Source organism: Notolabrus celidotus, chromosome 23, assembly GCF_009762535.1.
Source record: "Notolabrus celidotus isolate fNotCel1 chromosome 23, fNotCel1.pri, whole genome shotgun sequence".
Lineage (NCBI taxonomy): Eukaryota > Metazoa > Chordata > Actinopteri > Labriformes > Labridae > Notolabrus > Notolabrus celidotus.
In genome coordinates, this window is record NC_048294.1 from 19,199,582 (window position 1) to 19,219,212 (window position 19,631).

General features: G+C 42.4%; 1 long non-coding RNA gene across 1 annotated transcript; it reads right to left on the reverse strand.

The window, feature by feature from the left end:
* Positions 1-373: 373 nt before the first annotated feature.
* Positions 374-19,522, reverse strand: LOC117807612. Its single transcript, XR_004630015.1, has 2 exons — positions 19,433-19,522; positions 374-627 (listed from the first exon to the last, which is right to left on the reverse strand). It is a non-coding gene; the product is annotated as an uncharacterized LOC117807612 (long non-coding RNA).
* Positions 19,523-19,631: the final 109 nt, after the last annotated feature.

Here is a 19,631-nt window from a genome sequence, read left to right on the forward strand (position 1 = left end):
CCAACATGCTCATGCATGATAAGTGTCCCAGGCTTGGGTCACAAGATAACACAAGCTAATGTGTTGAGGAAGCAGTAGACAAGCACGCTCACTTTTCAGCAAGTGATATGATTGTTGTTGTAAACAGAGTCTAGTGGCTTCCAGTAAAGCAATGCAACAGATGTTTCTGGTTTCCGCAAACGTCCCACTCTCAAACAGAAGGCTCTATCTTTGCATTGTTGTCAGACACTTAGAATAACATTCATAAGCATTCACTGCCGGTTTCTAGTAGATACACACTGCCTGCGTGTGAGAAGCATCTGCCAATGAGTTAACTCCATTTTTTCAAGTCTTATTAAGCATCTTTCTTTTTGAATTTAAGAGTCTGTTCTGATTCTGGGAAAGCTCTTTAATATATTTGAGCAGGATTCAGTCGCCACAACTGGAAAGATTTGCAGCTCAGCCATGAGGCAATGGTATTCCCCGTGCAGACGGAGTCACATCAGTGTTATATAAAAGCCAAAGACTGCATCAGTGCGGTGGGTGATCCCAGAGATGGAATGAAGTAAAATGACTTCATCTCTTTCCACTGAGTCCAGGAGGAAGGTGGAGTCTGCAGGAGGAGGAGGGGGAGGATTTTTCACCATCCTGTGCAGGGAAAAAGTTTAGTTTATTGTCATTTTGTATTTAAAGCAGTTTCTGTGTTTGTGTTTCCATTTTCATACCTCTGAAAATCAAAGTTCACACACCATGCCGACAGCTCTGTTTGGCATCCAGGTAGGAAACTTAGACTGAATGTGACGAGAGAGAATCTGTATGTGTGCGTGTGCGTGTGTGTGTGTGTGTGTGTGTGTGTGTGTGTGTGTGTGTGTGTGCACTTTAGTGAAAGTATGTGGTCAACATCACACACCATTAGTTCCTAAGTGGTCAGAACGCTCTGCATGCAAATGGCCAACCTGCATTTAGCCACATGTCCCCGTCTGGAGCCCAGGCTGAAGAGTTCACATGTGCAACTCAGCAGTTTCAACACCAGGAGGGATAGATAGATAGATAGATAGATAGATAGATAGATAGATAGATAGATAGATAGATAGATAGATAGATAGATAGATAGATAGATAGATAGATAGATAGATAGATAGATAGAATTTAAACATTGATTGGTACTCAAGATTTGAAGCCCATGCCGAAATGCTAAAACACTGCAGTTCCTCAAGTGTCCACTAGAGGATGGCTCCGGACGTAACAAAAAAAAAAGATTAAAGACCTCGGTTCTGCAGGATTTGCCTTTCCATTAACCTGATCAATACGCCCCGAGTGCTCCACGTGCCCAGAGATCCTGATCAGGTCAGATGAGGTTATAGACTCACACACACGTTAATAACAGCCCGACTTCTTCTCACCTCAAGAGAGGAAACCTGAAATCCTGATACACTTCACCCTCTCTAACCTTTTCCACATATTAAGCTTCCCTCTCTTTCTTTACACACCTCTTCACTCTCCTGTTTTCCTCTTCCAAGAAACACTGAGAGAGAAAACACCAGTGTGAAGCTGAAATATAATCTCAGACACTTTTCTTTCTGCAGGGTTATACAAGCCCTGCAAACAACTCCACGGCTTCCCCACTCCGCTCAAACATCAAAGAAGGCTGAAAAGTAATAACCCACAAAAAAGCCGGGACCATGTAAGGACAAACCCCAAGTCCACATGATTCATGTTAGAAAAACCAACAATGTTCAGCTCTGAAACACTATCTGATCAATAACTGTGATGCCTTTACTTCTTCCTCTTACTCAGACCTCACTTACTCTGGTTTGAAATGAAAGTACGAAAACAAGCTGGAAAGGAGGATTGATTAAAAAGTAATGCGAAACATGCATCCACTCGCACGAGGCTTTGTTGATGTATAAGACGATGCATTCTTCTGTAGAGACTTTTCAGGAGGTTGAATCGGAGCCGCACCCACAGAACACGAACACAAAGTTTGGTTCAGATGGACTGAATGCACGGATGCTGAGAGTCTGTGAGAAATGTTAAAATACACTTGCTGAATCTGTAGTTTTTAACATATATAATATTTAATGTTGCATGCAGAACCTGCTGGCTGACATATTGATTGATTGTGATGTTAGCAGCCTTTGATGAAGGAAAGGAAACCTCTCATGTAGAGAGCAAATGGGCCGAAATGGCTAAAATGCAACTTTGGAACCGGTCAGCTCTCATCTGACAGAAATCTAGTTTTTAAATCCAACTTTGTCAACAAGAACCTGCAAAACCTGCACCGTGTCAACTCCCGGCTGCATTTCTACTCCCCACATCTTCTCTCCTCAGCTGTACTCTCCAATAAAAGTCACAGGAAAAGACAACATAAAAATCAACACTTTGTCTGAGATGTGGAATATCAAGTTGCTACATCGCCAAATCCCAATAAATGTTATCTGAAGACTCTTTCCAAACAAAGCAGGTCTCGACCATACTCTATGTTCTATTATTAACCAATTAGACCATTAAGACCCAAAATCAAGACAGGATAAAATCAAGTCCCATCTTACAGACAGGACTCATACCCCTTTTCCACTGAGGCAGTTTCAGGGCCAGTGCGGAGCCAGTGCTCAATTGAGACCTTGACCTAAAAGACAAACCAAACAAGTTTCTGCCATTTTCCTACAGCAAAAAAATAACAACAGAAGGGTTGGTGAAGTTGGATGAGTTTTCTTCAGGACCTAATGTGATTAAGAAAAGCAAGGAGCAACACAAGCAAGCATGCTACGTTGTCAGCCATCCTTGTTATTGTGAGGGAAAGTTTGCGCTAGTGCTTCTGGGAAAAGCGGTCACTTTGAAGTGACGTCATGACGTGGCTCTTCCACAGGCTTGAGCGGGTGGAAAAACAAACTGGTGCCCAGTTGGTTCGCAAGTTGAACCAGCTCAGAACCAGCGCGAGCACCAGCCCGGACCTAGAACCAGGTTCGCGTTTGTCGAAAAGGGGTATCAGTCTGACCTCATCTTAATCCACCATGAGCAGAGCACTATGCAGCATTTAGCAAGTTACAGTGGCAAGGACAAACTTCCTTTAACAGGCAGAAACCTCCAGCAGGACCAGACTCATGTAGGACAGACAGAGACTGTCTCAACACTTATACTTGTTTCACATCCACATTCTTACTTATGCTGGCAAAGACTCCCACAATGCAACAGTGCTGTGCTGTCCCTGCAAAGGAAAGTGAATCAATGGAGAAGACTGAAGCCTTGTTCGGGCTCGGCCCTCGTGGAGCCGGTGTTTACTCAGGGATTCCACTCATAGATGGTTCAGTGTGGCACACCCTCATCCACACACACTCTCTGTCATACAACCACACACCTATTAATAACACACGACACAACACGGTAAACACTACACACACTCTACTGTGAGGCAAGGTGAGACACTACAGGATCACAGCTGCACACACACTTTCTCCTCAATATTTAATGAAGGGTGTGTTTGTGTCAGGGTAAAAATGAGGCTGAGACAGGAAGAGAAGACATCGAGAGAGAAAGAGAAAACATCGAGAGGAAGAGAAGACATTGAGAGGAAGACAAGACATTGAGAGAGAGAAAGAGAAGACATCGAGAGGAAGAGAAGACATTGAGAGAGAAGAAGAAGTGGGTTAGAAAAATAACAGAATGGAAACTGCATGAAATTGACTTTCAGCCCCGCAGTTAGCACTCAGGCCTCGTATAAATAACGTGAGGAGAGGGCTGCCAACCAGGGACACACACCTAATCCAGACACACACACACTCTCACACACACACACACACACACACACACACACACACACACACACACACACACACACACACACACACACACACAGCACAACAGCAGTACTGGCATGTACACACCTTCAGCTCAGGAACAAAGACAGAGCTCAACTTAATTCAACTGAAACTAAACTTTTCATAGAGCTGTGAGAGGATGGAGGGATGAAACAGAAAAGTTAATATGGTTGTGGGGAAAACTGAAAGAAAGATGAATGGAAGGAAGGAATTAAGAAAGAAAGGCAATGATGAAGGCATGAAGAAAGTAAGGAAGGATGGAAGAAAGATATAAAGAAATGATGGAAAGAAGAAAGGAAGGAAGAAAGAATAAGATAGAAAGAAAGACAAACATACAGACAGAGAGTAAAGAAAGAAGGATGAAAAAAGAAAGGAAAGAGGAAAGGAAGGAAGGAGGAAATAATGAGAAAGAAAGATGGAAGTAAAGAAGAAAGGACCAAAGGAAAAGATGGAAGAAAGAGTAAGGATAAGAAATAAGACAGAAGTAAAGAAGAGGATAAAAGAAAGAAAGAAAGAAAGACAGAAAGAAAAGAAGAAAGGATAAAAGAAAAAAAGCAAAGAAGGAAGGATAAAAGAAAGAAAGAAAGACAGAAAGTAAAGAAGGAAGGATAAAAGAAAGAAAGGGAGAAAGTAAAGAAGAAAGGATGAAAGAAAGAAAGAGAAAGTAAAGAAGGAAGGATGAAAGAAAGAAAGAGAAAGTAAAGAAGGAAGGATGAAAGAAAGAAAGAGAAAGTAAAGAAGGAAGGATGAAAGAAAGAAAGAGAAAGTAAAGAAGGAAGGATAAAAGAAAGAAAGAGAAAGTAAAAAAGGCAGGATGAAAGAAAGAAAGAGAAAGTAAAGAAGGCAGGATAATAGGAAGAAGGAAAGTAAAGAAGGCAGGATAAAAGAAAGAAAGAGAATGTAAAAAAGGCAGGATGAAAGAAAGAAAGAGAAAGTAAAGAATGGAGGATAAAAGGAAGACGGAAAGGGAAGGCAGAAAAAATAAATTAGGGAATTGGAATAGGGATGAATGGAGGAAAGAAAAAAAAAAGAAAGAAAGAAAGTAAATGTAATGAGCGTTTTATGCTTTGATAGTCGTTTTTCAAATGAACGTTAAAAGTTAAAAGTCTAATAAAAAATTAACGCTGTTAATTAACTTTCTTAAATCTGTTCATTTCTACACAGTCTGTTCTCTTTACTCCGAAACAAAAACCTTCAGAGTTTATATCTAAGATTTTAAAAATAATCTGCAACTGGAAACAAACAGAAACTAAAAACTCCCCTGATTCGTCCAGTTAATCATGTTTTAAAGTACAAATATGTTTCATATTTGCTTTTATTCAATGAAATGATACAAATGAAATAAAATAGGTGAAACGGATCCTTGTGGTCCCTCGGCTCACAAGCCTCCAGCTTCTTCAGTGAACGATGAATAAACTCCTGTGAGAGGAAGAGGAGTGAACTCATTCATTCAGACGTGAGTGAGTCAGCGCAGCAGGAAGTGACATCATAAATCTGTCACTGGCTGTTTCCTCTCACGGGTCACCTGTGGCCTGCTGAGGTCAAACACCTCCATGATTGAAAAGTTCCCTTTTCTCCCTCGCCTTCCTCTCACTCCAGATCCTTTTTATTTTACTCAGTTTTAAAGTTAGAGTTTAGATTTAGTTTTTAATTCCTGCAAAATATGACATTTGAGTGTTTTCAGAGACAGTGAGAAGAAAAGAAGGAGAGAAAGACAGAGAGACGCCACTGAGGCTGGTAACTTCTCAGGAGACGTTACAGTATTAGATGGATATGACACACACACACACACACACACACACACACACACACACACACACACACACACTCAATCTCGTGAACAGCTGGACAACACATTAAACACTCGAGTGTGTGAACTGGAGATAGGAAGGTCTAAAGTGAAGAGAGGGATGAACAGAGGAGAAGAAAGTTGATGATTCATGTCATCACTTGAGTCGACATTCACGGAGCTCCATCTGCTGAATCTCTTAACAGTTCTGCATCATCGCGCACGAACAGAAAAGGAGACTTTTTGAAAAGTTCAACAAAAGTACGAAAGACTAATCCACTGAGGCAGCAGTTAAAAAAAGGTATATGATCGTGGTCATCAGTGGAGTCTGGTGTTGCAGAAGTCACATCACATGACGTCTGATGTCAGGCATGTGACCCGACACACATCAGGCTGTCACCCATTCTTCATTTCCCACAATTAATCTACAATAAATGTCTCCCTTTTGTCACTTCAATGCAACTCCTCCGTCACAGGTATCCTGATCAACACTGGAGGAAGGGAGACAGATTTAATGACAGTGAATGCATGCTCGTCCTTGAGCTCGTTGCTATAGACACACATACGGCCCTGTAACAGGATCATATTGAGTTTGCTTTAAATGTTTACACCTGTAGAGCAGTGTTGGACTATCATCTCTCTCTCTCTTCATCTCCCTCTATCCCTCTCTCCAACACAGTCTCACATCTTGTACCCTAACTGTCTGTGGCATGTGCAAAAAAGCGACCTGCATTCCTAAAAGTAATACGGGAGGTAGAGCCTTCATTAATCAGACACCTCTCCTTTGGAATCATCTAACAGTCAGGGTCTGGGAGGCAGGCACTCTCTCTACTTTTAAGAGTAGGCTTCAAACTTTCCTTTTTGTTGAAGCTTATAGTTAGAGCTGGCTCAGGCTTGGACCAGCTCTTAGTTATGCTGCTATAGGCTTAGACTGCTAGGGGAACCAACACACTGGGATCCTGTCTTTCCCGCTCTCCTCTGCCTGCTTGCCTCTTACGTTAACTCTGCCTGTCCCTTTAGAGTTACTAACTAGACCTTTCTGGAGTCCCTGAGCTCCCTTGTCTCGTAGGTTCCTCTGGATCTCTGCCGTAAGCAGTCTGCTGCTGTGGACGTGCCAGACTCCAGCTGCTTCAACTACTACTATCTGTCTCACCACTATCATCTCTCTCTCTCTTCATCTCCCTCTATCAGCAGGTGTGTGTCTAACATGAGTCTGGTCCTGCTGGAGGTTTCTGCCTGTTAAAGGAAGTTTGTCAGTCCTGCCTGTAAGAGGGGACTGGATCTTACCCTGTCTTGATGTTGGGCCCTTGTAAATACTATAAGATAGAGTACGGTCTAGACCTGCTCTGTTTAACTCTAAAGAGCATGCCTTAAAGCTCAGACCACAACTACAACTACTTTGGGATGTAAACAACAAACATGGCGACTCTTGAGGAGGTCACTTTATGTTGATTCTGAGATCAAGGCAGGCAAAGTGGCAGCAGGTGATATCACTAAATCAAGCACGACAGGAGGATGCAGAGTATGTTGATGATGTGTATCATTTATTTGTAATATCATGCATCTCTAATTCTAGCACACTCTACGGTTTTGTCTCTGCTGGCCTTGTTTGGGTCATAAAGAAGCATCAGTATTAACTTCAGTCTGTTTCATAATCAGGTAAAAACTCCTCACTGAAGCTTAACTTCTAATGAACATGAAGCTGCCTCCTTGCCAGTGGGTTTCCATTTCCTGCGTGAGGGATCTGGAGTGGAGGTCCTCCGTGTTGTTTCAGCCTGATCACAGATAAAGGCTGTTTATTAAAAAGCCTGCAGGGTGAAGACAACAGAAATAACTCTGATCCCCCACAGAGAGAGAGAGAGCAGTCTAACCCTAATAACACCCACCCACACACACCCACACACACACACACCAGGAAGAAATATGCTCTTATAAACACACACACAGGGAGAAATTCTAACCCGCACCGAACGCCTCTGCATTCCTTCACACCAGAGCTGGAGTGCAGCGGGACAGACGGAGTCTGTGTTCAGGAGGAATGTGATGAGGCAGATTCATGCTGCGGTCTAAAAGTCATACAGCTCACTTCTTTTAAGGAATGAAATGCCAGAAATGATCCTGCGGACACAGACTTCATTTAACAGAGATGCCAGGAGGCAGCAGGAATGTGTGTGTGTGTGTGTGTGTGTGTGTGTGTGTGTGTGTGTGTGTGTGTGTGTGTGTGTGTGTGTGTGTGTGTGTGTGTGTGTGTGAGACTCAGGTGTGCAGATCCAGGTATTTCCCCCCACCGTAGCTTTATCTTTGTTGGATTCTGCTCCTTCTTTTTCAAGCTGTCCAACAGAAGCTTCCATGTCTCTATCATGCTCTGGAGCTGCAGACGTTGTGTCAGGTGAGGGGAAACAGGTGTTGTTTTGGGTGTTGTGAGGCATTCAGGGACCTCATGGCAGGTCCAGGCCAGTGGTCTGACCTACATTAACGTATACGGAGAGCTCACGTGAGGAGGGAGGGGATGTAAAGTATAGAGGGTGACTCTTTCTCCTTAGTTTTATGTTTCACAGCTCAGGGGGCAACACCTGTTTGTGTAGGTGTGTGTGTAGAGGTGTGTGTGTAGGTGCTCTGTGAGGCAGGGAGACAAATGATGCTGCTGAAAGAGTGGGGAGATCTTTGTATAGTATTTATGTGTGTAAAACTTGAGGTGTGCATGAGGCAGAGAAGACAGTGTGAAGAACTTGAGCATCTATCTGCCTTTTAACTTTAGTTTCAGTGTGATATCTAACAGAGCGAACTTAAAGGTAAATTTCAACCACTACTCTCCCAGGAACTAAATGGTTCCCTGTGGCCTATTGTATGAGTTTCCACCAAGGCCTGCAGTCCCGTGAAGATTATGTAAATCAGGCCAGTGACGTATAGAGAAAAAAAAGTAATTGCACAACACCTCCAGACCAGTAAAGACAGAGACGAAGGCCATACAAAAAAGATGACACCATAGAAGGACACAGACAGGCCTGCACCATTATGTGACACTAAAGTTAACCTGTTAGCATGGAAGAGATTCATCTTGTGGTCAACTTAAAGCAAGAAGGCAGATTTTAAAAGCTATGTCAGAGATGGACCGGTGGTCCAGTTTTAAGAGCGACCCTGTTAACTGGAGACTTTCAGCCGGATGCATCCCTCACAAACATCTTTATGATCATTAAATATCTGATGAGGATATTTGGACATTTGAATAAAAACTAAACTAGGATGCATTCCCGAGGACTCCTTCTGTGTTTCAACAGCTGTTGTTAACTCCACAAACACTGACACGTTCAGCTGAAGGTCTCCAGTTTACAGGGTCACTCTTCTGACTAGAACACCGGGAGCTGACAGAGACACATTCACACTATCAGGCTCAGAGAAGACCAATGTTCAGGAGTTAATAAACCAAGTGAATCACAGGTGTGTGTGATGTTCTTGTGGACGGAGGGGGAAATAAAAACACTGCAGGTACTCTACCAATCAGAAAGGTTCAGCATTGCAGCCTTTAAAACAGATGCTGACTGATTCAATATGATGAATAATAACTATGATGCTCAAATGATCTAAGAGAAGTTTTGGTTTCAGAGCTTCAGCAGAGTGACACATCCTCCAAACACAACATCTTTGACCATCTGTGAACCATTTCGCTCACTGCTAGCTTTTAACGGGAGCTGCGTTCCTCATTGGGATGAGCTCCACCCTGAAAACACGCATTACACTGCTCCCTGAAGGTACGTGAGATTCAAACCCGATCCTCTTTAAACGCAGCATCCATGTTGGACTGAACCCAACCCACACCACTTTCTTCTGCTTCAGATGTGGCTCAGGCGCTAACCATGCAGCACTCTTTCATCCCTCTATCTCAATCTCCTCATCCCTCTCTGTTAATCGCTACCATGTGGGGGAGATGCGTGCTGACTGAGTCGACTAGTTTGGGGATATTTCTGTCTTATCACTTCTCATCATTGGATTCACCTCTGAAGGACACGACGAGCAGGAGATCCGTCACTGAGGACCGGGTCTGAGTTTGACCCCAAAGTTCAGCATCCACAGCAGCAGGATGGACTCCACTGTCTGCACAGGACATGGACAAGTACTGCCAAGTCTATGACGCAGTGCTTGCTTCTTCTTCTTTCTGCTTCTTGGTGCATTTGCAAACATGCATATTGTCACCTACTTTAACAGACTGTGTACATAACCAAATGGGCTCCTGGAAGGAAAATGTTAGCAGTATGATGCCCGGGCTGCACTAGCTAAACACGCACTCTGTGGATCGTCACATGGAACGGAACGATAGCCAATAAGGACGCAAGCTGACTGAAGAAGCAAGCATGTGTGTGAGGAACCATTACATGCACGCTTTTGTAGAGTTAGTTGACGGGTGCAGTTGTAAATTTGGCTTTACTTTATAACTGTGAAGAAGTAAAGTGACAACTTTAAGACTCTAATATTGGACTTCCACCAGATCCGTGTCCGGCCCGGCTCCATGCTCTCTCAGGAGCAGGACTGCCGGACAGCAGGAGTCATGTGACCGAGTGTTACCCACGGTTATCACTGAATCAAGGATTCTCCTCCTCCTCTCCTCATCCATGTTGTCTTTATGGTCCTCTGAAAACCTCTGACCTGTTGACTCCAGGCCTGGCTCCGCTCATCATGACGGTTTGTTGTTGTAGTTAAATGAAATATGATCTGGTGATAACACAGAGTGTTTTATTCTGACAATTAACTGTATGTTTTCATTTTGTTTTGGTGGCTGACTTCCTGTCCCACTCCATCTGCTCTGTTGAGATTGATGCGTCGTGCTCTGGCATAAAGCAAAAATATAGGTCTTCTGTATTCTGATCCAGAGGGCTCTGACCTGCTGGATCTGATACACAGCCCGGAATGCAACGGAGCGGATCCAATGGAAGTTAACACATGGACTAGAATAGAAGCCAATCAGATGGATCGGAGACTGACCGGCATAAAAAAACGTGTGTAAACGAGTGCTCAAGACGCAAATATTCTCAAGAGGGACAGGGGCTCCCACGCCACAGCAGTCTGTTGTAATCAAAGAAGGTTTGCTCGCAGACATTGAATGGGGAAGCCGGTTATGCTAAAGGGGCCAGAGCTAACTTGCTACTCCAATCTGGTGGAATTTGGCTGTAACTCTGAATTACAGACACCATATTTATACATATTTTGTTATTTATAGAAATGCTTTAAAAAGTTGCGTGAACATGCATATATTCGCTATTCAATATATAGGTTAGTTTAAAGGTAATCCAAGATGTGAAGTGAAAGAGGTGTAAAAAAAAAATAGAGAGTGAGAAGATGAAAGATGTCTGCAGGGATGTTTGATGGATTCATAAAGAAGATGAGAGACACAGAGGTAGACTTAGACAAAGACTCTCCTCTGACTCAATCTGAAAGATCTGAAGAACACACAGTGCTCAGACTGTGACTCACAACACAGAGGGTTCATCTGTTTAATTCCCTGTTGCTGTGACCTTTGGCTAAACTTGATCTGATCTGTAATACAAAGATAAAGTACCTCTCTACTCATGTATCTCTGGAGTGATAGATCTGTGGACGAACGCTGTTTCATTTCAATAATAATCAGTTAACATGAACGGTAATCTAAAACATGAACTCAAAAAGTCACAAACAGCAACATATTTTATTTCTACCCTTAGTTATTTATTATCACATTTTTGCTTTGTTTCAAGCTTGGTAAATAAATGTCACACTTAATAATATTCTGATGACACTCTTGAAAGTTTCAGCTGTTCTTTGTGTTAAGTGACAATAAGCATGTGTATGCTGGCATGCTAACTCACAGCAGGATGATTGAAATGCTTTGTACAAGTATAAAAAAACACATACAGTCACAAACATCTATGTTGTTATCATTAAACACTTTTGGTGTATCTATCCATGAGAATACAAATTCTGCTTCTTATGTATTCTCCAGGTTGTATTTATATAAACAAACTATCCCATATTAAAGCGTGGAAGTGCATCCTTGTGTTCACGTTTAAAAAATGATGAATGTGTGAGTGTGTGTGTTTTGCAGAGGTGATGAGCGCCCATGCAGACAAACATCTGACACCTCTTCACAACCCAAACACAGCCGTCCTGACATGGAGAGCACATGTGTTGAAGTGTCAGTGATGTGTTCAGGGACTTTTTGGATCTGCTGACAACTTGTTGTTACAGTTAGAATCATCTACCAGTCAGGCAGACACCCTCTCTACTTTTAAGAGTAGGCTTAAAACTTTCCTTTTTGATAAAGTTTATAGTTAGAGCTGGCTCAGGCTTTGACCAGCTCTTAGTTATGCTGCTATAGGCTTAGACTGCTAGGGGAACTGGCACACTGATCGGATGAGATGATCAGCTCAAATGCCTATCACCGATCGATTAAAAAACATCCAGATCGGCTACGATCCAATGGTTGAGATCGAGATCCCTACTAAATGTTTTTGGATGGATAAACCCAGCTGGGTATGAGGATTAGTTCTCCCTCTCCCCCCTCATTAGTCACAAGCTTCTCTGATATCTCTGTCTGTTATTAGTCATATTAGCACAAACACAGGTGATGGGAACCAGGTTATGGAGACATCTAAGTCATTGCATCAACACAGACTGCTCCCATAGAGTCTGGATGAATCAGCTCATCTGAGACTGTCTGAATTTAAAAGGATAGTTCAACATTCAAGACCCGTACCTTTCACTGAGAGATACTTCTACCTTCCACTAAGTGTCAGAATTGATGCAGATGGTTTAGTGCTGACCCAAGAGAGGAGGAGTCAGAGTGAGAGGTGAAGAAAGAGGGTGATGGTTTTCTGAGCTCGTACTGACTGAGGCTGAACTATCCAAACACATTAGAGACCGGCCGTGTCCCGACTTGAAGCTCAGTGCCTCAGTTTGGTTACTCAGGCATTGCAATCATGCGTTTCTGTCTGCTCACAAGCACAGACAGGCCGAGAGACGAGGACAGAGTGAGACAGAGACGGGTTTCACTCTCCTCAGGGCACAACACTATTTTTAACTTATTACGGGTACTTAGCGTGTTATCAACCAGTACTTCAGTCTGACCCTTCTTTGCAGCTATTATTTACCTAGATTTTAAAGTAGACCATGTCTCAATCATTTCTTTCTTTTCTTAAAGCTGAACAACGATCTGTGTTATGGATTCATCATCATCATGTTTAATCGCCAGTTAACCCACAGTCTTACCACAGTGAATCATTACACTTCAAGATTTGGCAATAAGACAGTGAGAGAAAACGTGACACGAGAATATCTCATTAACTCCTCAAAGTTTAAGAAATAGGAGGTGAAACTCGTGTTATATGCATCCTTAATCATCTCAGTCCACTGGAGTATTATCAAGACCTTGATAAGCAGATGATGCCAATCACAGTAATGCAGCCTAAAGTGTATTTAAACTTCTTATTAATGATGTCTGTTAAATGCAAACAAGGTCAATAATGACTCACACATTTTCTGTTTAGATCAATTAAAAATAAATAAAGGACTCACTTAAAAAATAAAAAATAAAAAATATGTACTCGTGAGAAGAGATTTAAAAACGGAAACATAAAAGAAATATACAGATAAATAATAATACTCACAAAAAATCAAAATGAAACATCAATAAAAAGCAGCAGAAACGTTTGCAAAGACCCATCAATGCAGATTTGGTCAACATGCAGAAAAGCTCAAACACACCCTGAATCAACCGCCTTATTAGAGATGGATCCATGTTTCCTTCTGAAAATGGCATCAGTCTCAGTCTCGAACATCCACAAACACACACACACACACACCACACACACACACACACACACACACACACACACACACACACACACACACACACACACACACACACACACATACCAGCAGTAAAAGTGCACATCATGCACACATACCCCAGACCAAATATTTCACTACGTTTTCATCTTTATGATTTCTGAGCATGAGGGCAGAGTCCTCACCTGCAGGCAAACACCTGGACCTGATATGGTAGAGAGAGCTCTGCACACAAAGAGAGAGAGAGAGAGAGAGAGAGAGAGAGAGAGAGAGAGAGAGAGAGAGAGAGAGAGAGACAGTAGGATGGGAATGTTGGCCTGAAGCACAGTACAGCACAGAGGGATACAGATACTGTAAGAGGGAGGGGAGGAGAAAAACATGGAGACAAAAGAAAGCCAGAGGGTAAAGAGGAGAGGGAGAACGAGGAAAGACAAAGAGCAGGAGAGGAGGGAAGGACCAGACAAAGGGAGGAGACGAACAAAGGGAGGGAGAGGAGAGATGGTGAGGAAGAAGAGGGGAGAGGAGAACACACAGCTGAATATCAGAGTGATTATTTCACCACCACACTTTAAATATAACACCTGAGGAGTAAAAAACATAAAACATCTATCATCACAATGTTTCCAGATGACCCTGAAGGCAGCACCGCTCAAAGGAGAGATATACAGTAATGACATCATGGGCCATACTGTAACCATGGCGTCTCAACACACTGGACCCAGATGTCCAATAGAGATGATGTCATTAGAAAGCATTGACAGATTTAGAATAAAGAGCCAGATGCTCAGATCAGATATCATGTGATGTAAAAACTCATATAATGCACAAGAAAAATATGTAAATAAATATGTTTAAAAAAAGGAAACAAATATTTTTGTTCTTTTTATTTTTTGTCTTTTCCGTCTTTATCGAGAGCACAGGACCGTGGATCGAGCAGGAAACTGGGGAAGAGAGAGCAGGGAGTGAGACGCCGCAAAGGGCTGCTAGTTTTTACCGCCTGCTCTGAGAACTAAAGCCTCTGCACACAGGGCATGACCTTTAACCCCCATGCAGTGCAAGCTGGCGCCCTTTGGTTGCAAAATTGTTGATGCTAAATTAGTTAACATTCTAAATCTCTTCAGAGACTTCTTTGATCCAACTCATGCTTGATTTGATCAGATGACAAAGAGCTGCAGGTTGAAACTGCAGTGGAGCTGGGCGATATTGGAAAAGATGTAATCATGGTCATTTTTTTCACATTAGTCGATATCGATTTTTATCACCTTAGCAATCCAATCATAATTTCATCTGAATTATCTGGACTTAGTTTTCTGATAAACTTCTTGAATCCATCATTTCTGACGGTGCAAACAGGAAGCAGGTCTTTAGTGTAAGATGAGATTTTTGTGATTTAGTTTGTAGATTCTCATTTTTCTCAGGGCGAGATCATTTGCATAATCAGATTTATTTACCTACATCCTGTAAGTATATTTAATGAAGTGTGTTAAGTTAATAGTTAACGCTGAGTCAGCAAAGTGTCAGACTAACGACTCTGCTTTGAGCAGGTAGGTTTCACGTTTTCTTCCGTCACTGTCGCTCGTTTCAGCTGTGTTAACATTCCGCTCCAAACGTCTTTAGGCCCCGCCTTCCTCTCACCCTACGACATGATTGGCCATTCAATGCCTTCTTTTACTTCTGTTTAATTTTTGGTGGCAACTACTGTTTAAGACACATTAGCGCCCCCTCCCTTTCCAGTGGTTGGGGGGTGTAATTACAGGTTTAAATATATCAAATCTTTGTCGAACATTTGTTATATTTAAATTGAACAAAATTATATCGCCCAGCCCTATTCAAAACATTGTGGTTCTGACTTATAATAAACTTCTATTATCACCCTTCACCTTCATGGTGGAGCAGCAAGTGTCTGCAGACCAGCAGGCTGCAGTTTCTACAACTCTTGTTGTTGCAACTCCACCTCGTCATGCACTGGATCGCATTTTATTGTCAAGATGGATGAGGAAGAACGATTAACCCTAACCGCTGCAACAACACATGACTCGTAGAGATGCAGGTCCTGAAACTGCAGCCTTCAGCTCTGCAGACACTTAGTCTTGGCGTGACATGCTTAGAGCAAACCCTGCTTCCAAATTTTCCCTGCAAGTTCTATAACCAGCTGGTTTGCAGACCCTAAATGAACACAAGAAGAAGTCCTTGAGAATTTAATGATGAGAAAGAAACAAAGCAGTCAGCTTCATCTCCTTCAAAGAGCTGTAGCTCCATCATCATCGACTGTGGACACAGCTTGTGGACAAAAGTGAACCACAACAAGTTTCACTCATGGAAGCTGCTTTTTCAAGAGGAGTTTTTTTCTGCCATGACATCATTTTTGCTTACAGCCCAAAATCTGAAGCTGAGGAGGAAGAGGAAACATTTCCAGTGTTTCCAGAATCTATTCAACCATGGTCAAAGGATGTGTGCACACAACGTTCAACAGAGCATGTTTCTAATCTTCACCCCTGCTCCAGATGTAAAATAAACCCTCACCCTTCATATAAACTCCTCTGTGTTTACCGTGTGTCTCTGCTTGTTCTGCTCCGTGTCTGCAGGTCACACTGTCGGCTCTCAGCTCTCCTCTAACCAGCAGGATGTATACAATTTATCTGCCGGCTATTGTCCATTGTTACGTGGAGACGGGCTGTGGTGAAGCTGGCCAGGACTTCCAAAGAAACCGAGGAAATACCGAGCCTCAGGCCACACGCACGCCCACACTCAAACTCAGACACGTCCAACACGAGGGAAATAAAGACAAAGACTGAAAACGGACGGAGCATTCTTGGAAATCTTATTCAGAGCTGAGCCAGGCCTTTGGAGGTGAGGACAGTGCAGACAATGATATATAAACAAAGTATTTATAAGAGCATTAGACCTCAGTAATGTCCCTGCTTGCTTATGTAAGGTCTGTAAACTTCAGCACAGAGTATCAAACCTTAATGCCCTTTTTATTGACTGAAACATGTCTGAAGCCGACCACTGAACTGTGCAGAAATAGCCTGTTTTGTAGACGCTTTTAAAACTGGACAGTTGTTGTGTCTCTCTCTTTAAAGCCACCAGACTCCTGATTCACCTCGCAGAAAACAGGAGACTCTGATCTGATTGGTCGGTTCTTTTTTTTGTTGGATGCAAGCTTAATATCCTGCTTAGACGAGAACAAACAAGCCAGAAAAAGAGCAGTAACCCTCAAATTCTGCAAATTAAAATCACCATGTAACTCGTGTTTATGGTTTAAAAAAACAGGATCTTGCTCTGTAACAAAAGGGATCTATATCTGTGGGGATCTAAGACACCTTTAGGGGATGTTGTTTGATCAGGCACATTTGTCAAAGATTACAATTGCAGGTTTATGTAATCTGCTGGAACAATGCCAAACCTTTGTGTAACTAAAAGTCATTTAGACCCAATCTGAGTTTGTCAGAGACACAAACAAGAATAATGTAAGTAAATCTTTATATGTCTTTCTGATCCCAGATGACATTCAAAAGATGGGATCAGGTTTCAATTATTGAAGTCTACGACATGGTTTTAGGTCCACATTTAAAGAAATCTAACCTCAAAGAATTAAGTCATATTTTCATTAGAAAAAGTCTCAGCCAGCAGGCTCCAAAATGTGGGATGTGATTGAGCACCTTGTGAGGTTAAACTTTAGTATTAGTTTCACAAATAACTGAATCCTTCAGCGCCACAAGTTTCACGACTTGGAACAAACTGTGCAAGAAACTGAAGGCCTGATTCACAAAGGGACTGTGCAGCTTTAGCGCCCGCTAAACCTGTGCAAACAGACCAAACAGATGTTGTATAATTCACAAAACATGCGCACAGGGTTAAACGCTACTCAGACTGCTCTTCCAGTGTTGTTTGCATACATTTAAGTGAATCATGAAGCATTCATTTGGGGCAAAAATGATCAAGACATCAATCCCACCTCTGGAGAACCTAATATCTGTTCCTGAAGTCTGTACTTTGACAGTATTATTTCTATCAGAGGTTATATCAGTCTGTGTCTCAATTGCTGCACATGCAGGCTGTGAAATTATACACAATGAATGTCTTCTTCCCCATCTGAATCAGCTGTTTTTTGTGAGGACACTCCATGAAGTAAATTTGTGTGATATCTGTCACAAATCAACTCCACAATAAACTGGTAAGGCATGTCCCTCTTCATCCAGGTCATCATAAATGTGAGTGTAATTCACTGCTGTCGGGATGAGAGCACACAGTGCAGCTCTGCACAGAGCATGGAGATGCTGACAACTCATCTCAGTCACAATTAAACACAAAACAAGAGCAGACTGCACACAGCTGCAGAAGTCTGTGGACATGTCTGCACTCAAATATCATTGATCAGCTCTTTGCTTTGTGAAATAGACATTGAGACGGAGCAGAGAGAGGAGGCAAATGATGCACATTTTGAGCCTTGTGATGTAACATTTTCCTCTTAAAATTATGACTTTAACCTCACAATATTAAAACTTGATGTGGCCTTATACAACATCTGAAAAATATACTATCTGCTGTTTTAAATCTTGTTTTACATGTTGCAGGGAATTTAGAACGAGAGACAGGAAGGAGGCAAACACATCACTCTACCTCCGGCAACACTTGAAACCATCCAGTTAACACAGAGACAAAGTGCTGCAGGCGAGCTGAAATGTGCTCCTACTCAAAGAAACATCTTCTGATGGTGGTTCAATCTTTAAATCAGCGCCTCCTCGTTGTTTCATCACATCAACTGTGCTAGCCTAATTAGTCCAAACCTCATACTTTGTCTGTCCTGTTGCTCCATTGTGTTTTATTAATTGGATTTGTCCCACATCATTGAGCTGCCCCCCCCCCCCCAATACATCCACAGTCTGTTGCATGAAATCAGGAAGCACTGAGGGGAGGGGTCAGATCAGCTGATGCCTGTGGCACCGCTTCAAAGATAACAACAAATTGTTTAACATCCTTGAAATTCCGAAGTCAACATAGCCTAATTAATAAAATATGTTTGTGATTATGGGATAAATCTAGATAAAGCTGAATTAACCACTCCTGCCTGTCTTTGTTTCCTGTGTTTTATTTCTAATATGTTTTCACTGTGCTAGAAATAAACACCAATAAAATGAATCATTGTCTCTTAACTCGCCCTCTCCTCCTCAATAAAGACCGGGGAAGCTGTCGTCTGGAGGTCATCGCAAGGGGAGTTGACAGAGCTCCAGGCTCCCAGCTGGCCTCCCCCAATCCTCCCCCCCTCCTGCAGGGGATGCTGGGAGCAGCCTGCAGCCCCCAGCCCGGGGCATCGCACACACTTCAGTCTGCGAATTAATCACACTCCTCCCTCCTCTCCTTCCTCCTCCTGTCCTCTCCTCCTCTACCACATGGTCCTTTGTACATCTTACACTCCCATTCACAACACTCGAGCTCCTATTTATGTTTTAATATTATCTGCATACTCTGCTGCAGAAGAATAGCACATACAAGAGTCAGCAGCATGTGTACAATCTGTTATAAATCATGACTGCTATATAATAATTGAATTACAAGAAGCATACCGTTAAAATGTGACTGCAAAATCACAAAGCAGGATGGAAATTTGACAGTGACAACAAAAAAATGCTTTAAAAGATGACATTTTCACAATGAAAGTCACCAATCAGCACTACACATATCCTGAAAAGTCAATTTATGATAAGAAACGCTTTTAATGAGACTAGTTAAAATAACAAAGTACATCAAATGACTGTAAAACTCTGTAGTTCTTAACACCACGTTCATACAGAAGTCTGAAGCTGCTTCCAAGCAATGGAAGTTATTTTCTCTTTTTTAAAATTGACTTTAAATAAGAAAAAGAGGAAACCTCCATCCTCCTCATCATCACACTCCTCCACATATACAGGAAGCGCTCGTGCAGATAACAGCTCGTGACAACAAACACAGCTCACAGATGACAACAAAGAACAAGTCGTGAATGAAAGTGTGCCGTTTCAAAGTGTCTGAACTCAGAGAAGTAGCTCACCTTTGTCGTTTTTCTCTTCCTCCATGTTTAAAAGAGATCTTCCTCTCGGGCCGGTGACAATAGAGGCAAGGCGGGTGTGCCCGTTAAACCCCCCAGCAGTGACTGACTGACAGTGGCTACAGCCAATCAGAGGCTTCTCCGCCGAAAGGGGGCGGGACTATGTGGTTCTGGGCCATGTGGGAGGCGAGAGGAGGAAATG